The following is a 6,161-nucleotide window of genomic DNA, read 5'->3' as shown; positions in this document are numbered from 1 at the left end:
TGCCATTCCCTCCTCTGTTGCTACTTTTGACTGGGCATAGCCTCACAAACTGATTTGAGCAGTTTGGTTCAGGCTTTTAGGCCTACCCCATTACCCACGAAAGTCCTCAGTATGGCAGATTTCTAGGGGAGATGTTTCAGGGTCTTCAGGCCCAGGATCTTGGTTATCGGAAAGAAGGCCACCCTGCTCTATTTCCCCACAATATAGATCAAAGTGATGGTTAAATATATAAGAATGTGTTTGGCGTTTAAACTTAATGAAAACTAATGGGATGCTGCATGCATTGTTTTCACTTATCTGTATTCTGTTATAATGTCATGGAAAACATTTATACCGTATATACCCCTGTAACTAAATAACCCATCAAATGAGAAAGAAGCCTTTTGCAATGCAAATGAAGAACTTTAATAGGAAAGTGCTAATTCTTGCACAGTTGAAAGCAAGTGGTCATTGTGTGTGATAATGAGAGATCAAATGTACTCCTCTCTCTCCGCCATCCAAGAATGGGTGGGTAGTTACCCTGTCAGCTTGTTTTCTGTGAGAAGCTATAAGTATGGACACAAGGAAAAATTTGTTATCTCTGGACTGTTTGGATTCTAACAGGACAGAATAACTGAATGAGAAAACAGAGATCCCCAGTTACTCTGGGTAGCCTTGAGAGACTTTTGGGAAACTGGCAGATTATTCTCTACTACCATTTGAATTTATAGACTGTGACTCACCTGTACATATATTTTGGCTGCTTTAGCCTCTTCAGTAACTCTCATTCCTTTTTCTTAGCTAATAAACCTTTACTTAGATTACTACAGAATTTGCTACCAGCTTTGTCTTCGGTGTGAGATCTGAGGTGCAAATCAACATGGGTGAGTGACAAGTCTCTTGGGACTGGGTGTAACCTGGAATATTTGTGATTTCTGACGTAAGTGGACGTTTATCACATAGTCCAGTTTGCCTGAATGGCAAGATAGAGGAGTGTCTATCTGTGGTTCCATTATAAGAGTACTGTAGTACTTTGGAACTTCACATTTGGTACTAAGTTGGTGAAATCTAATTATAGAACATACCACCAGTTTGCAGTGTCTGCTTTTGACAGTCTGCACTGAGGTAGACACTCATGGTTGTGAGCCACTCCACAGTGTGACAGAATCTAAATTAGGATCCACTAAAATCTATCATAGCATCTGCGTATTCCCAAAGTGACCTTAGAATTTGAGGAGAGGATCACATCCCAATTTGCTTTGACTACTTACTTTACGTTTTATTTAAAACTTATTTTTTAGCCTTCCAAAAAAATTCCCAGTGCTCAAGCAGGATTTGAACTCATAGTCATTCCACTGAAACAACTGGTGTTCAGACCCAGCCAGCAGAGCATTTCTGTTACAGACCAGCATCAACACATAGGCAGTGATCATTTCAGGGGTAAGAGGAGGGGCCTGGAGCCAATCCTGCAACCAACCACTCTGTTGGTGTTATCACAGATGGGGGAAGCATGTGTGCAGATCTGTGCTAACACCATGCCACAGATTGGCTAAATGCAGTAATGGTGTGGCTGCCAATCTCCCAGGGAGTTGTGTGCCTGCATAGGGTTAATGCAGCTTTGAGAAGCAAAAAGTATGCCAGTGAGGTTTGCAGGATTGGCAACTCCAAGTGTTCAAAAACACTGTAATGAGTCATTGTCAAAACAGCGTGAGATTTAAAAAAAATAATAATAATACAATTTGTTTTTATTTGCCTTTGGGTTTTTGAAGCATTTCAGAGTCACAGTTTAAAACTTTGCAACCCTTTGAGCTAGAAACTTTTTTTAATGAAAAAGGTGTTTTTCCTATAATCACGACTCCAAGGAAGGTTTTAAAGGAAAACATCAAATACCATGAGATTTGGCAACACTGTAATAGAAAGGATCACATGAGGTGGAGGGAGTTTGTTACAATCACACAGTTGCAGGACACAGAAAAGCTTCTGTTGTAGAACTGGCTATTTGTTGCACTGAGGTCACATTCCTAAAATGCCCAAGATTATGGCCATCAACCCAGAACTATCTCCCAGGAATTTATTGCTGTGTAGGAAAAACTTCCCCCAAGGTTCCAGTGTATCCACCAATTCCCCAGAGACTTGCTGAAATACTGAAGTTTGGGTGGATGATGCCCCTCTACATAAGCCAATGCTGGGCATGCAGGAGCATCAGGAACGCTGGTTTAAAATATAAGTAACTGCATATTGAGAAAAACCCAGCCAAGGGAGTTACACCCCATATACTTTCCTATGTTCCCACTAGTATGCTTAGGCACTCGAGGTTAGTTATGAACCAATGTGTTTAATTAAGAGCTGCAACAAGAGGAAAGAAACCGATTAGAGTGAAATTACACAGACAACCCCAGAACATCATTGCCCTGAACAAAAGTAGAGAACAAGTATTTAATGGACTCTTCAAACTAGCAACAGACAAGTATAACATGATGATCTAATGGCTGGAAGTTGAAGGTAGACAAATAAAGACTGGAAATAAGGCATAAATGTTTAACAGTGAGAGTAATTAACCTTTGGAACAACTTGCCAAGGGTCGTGGCGGATTCTCCATCATTGACAATTTTTAAACCAAGATTGGATGTTTTTTCTAAAAGATCTGTTCTAAGAATTATTTTGGGGAAGATCTGTATCCTGTTTTATACAGGAGGGCAGACTAGATGAACATAATGGTCCCTTCTGATCTTGGAATCTATGAGAGTGCAGGGGGCATAGAATCAATTTGCAAGGCAGCGCAAGGCAGCGCTTTCTGAAGGCTGCACTGGCATTCAACTCTCCAGCTGCCCACTGGTGGGCAGCTGAGGTATAACTGAATTCAGAACATTTAGAAGTGAAAAAATCAAAGGATTTCCAAAGTCACAATGCTCTAGATAAAGATTGCTGGACTTCCCACAGGATGCCAAGGCAATTAAAGTGCTCGGGTGCTAAAGGTAGTTAAGCACTGCTATTTACCTTCTCACAATATTACACTACAAGGGCAAGGGGAAACCCAATGAAATCCAAAGGTAACACAAAACTGATACTAGGAAATACTCTTAACACAAAGCATAATTAATCTGGAATTCATTGCTACATCAATGTGGCAAAGAGTTTAGAATTTTTTAAAGGAGTAAATATTTATATAATTTAAAAAACAGCAGTTAGATTACAATACAACAGGACAAAACTATAGGGATACAAAACCTGCTGCTTCAGGACATAACACAACTATTAACTGACTAGGTTTAAGAATAAACTTCCCCTATAGGCAGGTTATTTCATATTTGTCTATTATGGAGTTTCTTGCAAGTTTCTTCATAGCATCTAGTACTGTCCACCATTAGGGACATGATAGAGGATAGACTGAGCTGGTATGGCAATTCCTATGTAAGATAAAAGTGGTATGGGTCTAAAGTTGAGCTATATAGAGATGATTAATAGGCAGCTGTATTTCAATGAAAGAATATAGCAGAAAGCATAAATTACCATGGATTGTATCACTATTTGACATCAGTCCTACCTTTTCCATTGTAGCAACCTGTACACACTCACTCAGCTTTGACAGTTTTTTTTGTAGCTATCATCCGGTAAACAGAACTGGTGACCTTAGTTGCTGTTCGTTTTTCTAAACTGAAGGCTTCATATGCGACAAAAGCACCCCGTGAATTAAAATAACAGAATCCTTGTCAATTCCAAGACGGATGATCTTTCAGTGACCTCCATCAGAAATGTCATATTTGGTGTTTTGTCGCTATAATCAGCAATCCACAATGATAGACTGTACCAAATTTCAAGATGGCAGCACAAAAGGACACCTGACCAGTCAAAATCTGGCAAGACAGACTGATGGCCTTTTGGTGACCTGAGCAGCCTATGGAGAGGTAAATCACTGCGGAGGGACGGGGATGGGGGGGCAGGGCTGGGGAAACCCATGGGTGTCATTGGGAGGGTAGGGACCCTGTGTGCCCCCCAAACCGAGGTGAGGCATGGGGGGGCACACGGGGTCACATGCCAATGCGCCCCCCCTCCCCATTTCTGCAGCACAGATCTGCCCTCTATAGTTCACTGACTCTGCAGCTGGATGCCACCTCCTGGGTCCTAGTGCTGGTTGTTCTCCCCTTCTATGTGTGCTGGGTGCCCTGCATGGCCACCATCCTGTTTTCTGTACAAGGGTTAGTGCCTGCGATGGGCCTGGGTGGGGAAATGGGAGAAGGATGGGGGGGGAGGGGGAAAGGCAGTGGGGAAGAAAGAGGGTGTGATGGGGAGGGGGATGTGGGAGGGAGAGGAGGGGAAGAGGGAGTGGGGAAGGGGATGGGATGGGGAATGGTGGGGGAGAAAAGGGAGCCCAGCATGCAGTGTCCTTTCAGTAGCAGCAGGAGCTCATCTGTTAAGCAGGCCCATCTCGACCCCCCCCCACACTCCTATAGAGCCCCACGCCCCCTGCACCTTGACCACCCCAACGAACCCCCCGCACCTGGATCCCTGCCCCACTGAGCTCCAAACAGCTGTACCTGGACCTCCACCCCACTCCCCCAGCTCCCACTGCTGAGCTCCCCACACTAAGACCCCCCCGCTGAGCCCCATTCCCCCCACACCCAGACTCCCCACTGCTGAGCTCTGAACACCTTTACCTGTACCCCCATAGAGTCCCATTGCCCCTACACACAGAACCCCCAATGAGCCCCGGTGCATCCAGATCCCCCACACCCAGATTGCCCCACATAGAACCCTCTCACCTGGATCCTCCCCCCACTAAGCTTCTCTGCATTTGGATCCTGCTGGGCCGAGCCTGCCTGCCCACATCTGGTGCACCTGATAATGAGGGGCAGGGCGCTAGTGTATTTCTGGGGCAGGCAAGGCCCTATCACTGTGTCAGGGTTGGGTGCAGCCTCACTGTCAAGTCCCTGTCCTGGGAGGGGGGAGCTTCAGGGTGATCTCTCAAATCAGTGCAGCCAGTGGCCTGTGCTCCCCACTGCCATGCTGGTGCCTCCACATTAATTTATTGACAAATAAAATTTGCAAAATTTTAAAATAGTGTGCAGAATTATTAATTTTTTTTTTTTGCATAGAATTCCCTCAGGAGTAAATGTGAGATATTTCCTGTACTCAGTGGAATGACCTACTTGCAGCGCATTATTGAGCCATTAGCTGTATAAGAGGTCCAGACAGGGTGTGGTGCCAGATAAATAAGGGAGACAAAGCTGGAACTCAAGCTGTTTTCTTTAACAGATCCTGCTTAAGACATAATTGATTCTATGTCATGACTACCACTGAACCAAATTTCATGATTTTAGCTCAGTGGGAACATGGGAATTAATGGCAGTCCATGACTGAGTCCATTATAAGTGTTTATACAAAATAAGTCCAATAGGACCTGATCTTGTAGTTTCTATACAAGACCAAATGAGCCCCGGAACTTCACGGGAACTTTGTCTATGCAACAACTGCAAGATGTGGCCGATAGTTTGCTCACTCTGCATCTGCACAAGGAATTATCTCCTTTCTGTCTCTAACAGATAAGGAAACAAACACAACACAATGAACTATAATACAAATCTTAACTACGATTTCATACTTCCTCTAAACCCATCACACCACACACCTAACCAGTGCACAAGTTTCAATTCTGAATACTTGTTAATTTTGCTGAAGGTCTTGCATAATAATGTGAGGGAACTCTGTGTGCTGCATGTACCGGTAGTTATTTTCTTGGAGGCAAAAAAGTTTCTTGCAGAGATGCAGAATCTGGCATTATTGGCTGATAATGCTGTGCCATCTTCATGATATGATAAAAATATGTCCCTTAACTTGGCATTTCTTTGTTTTTAAGGGCTTGTGTTGAGGGTGTGTGGCATTTAAGCAACCGTAACCAGTTTTAAACCAAGTTTATATATGCACAGGCACTCTCTGATAGGATTCAAGGGCAGGGTTTATTATTCAGAACTCTCCCATTATTTATTTAAAATAATCCAGTGGATATGCCCCACGTTGCCACATACAGGGAGTCTTGAATTTACCTCGAGCACATCATTTAACCAAGCACATATCACATTTAGTTCAGTTGTTAGTGCAGAGGTACTATGGATGATAGGTGCAACATAAATACCTCCAAAGACAGGTACAGACTTCCATCCTCTGGAGTGGTTTATAATTTGTGG

The sequence above is a fragment of the Emys orbicularis genome, chromosome 8 (assembly GCF_028017835.1).
Source record: "Emys orbicularis isolate rEmyOrb1 chromosome 8, rEmyOrb1.hap1, whole genome shotgun sequence".
NCBI classification, from domain to species: Eukaryota; Metazoa; Chordata; order Testudines; family Emydidae; genus Emys; species Emys orbicularis.
This window is presented reverse-complemented; position numbering follows the sequence as displayed.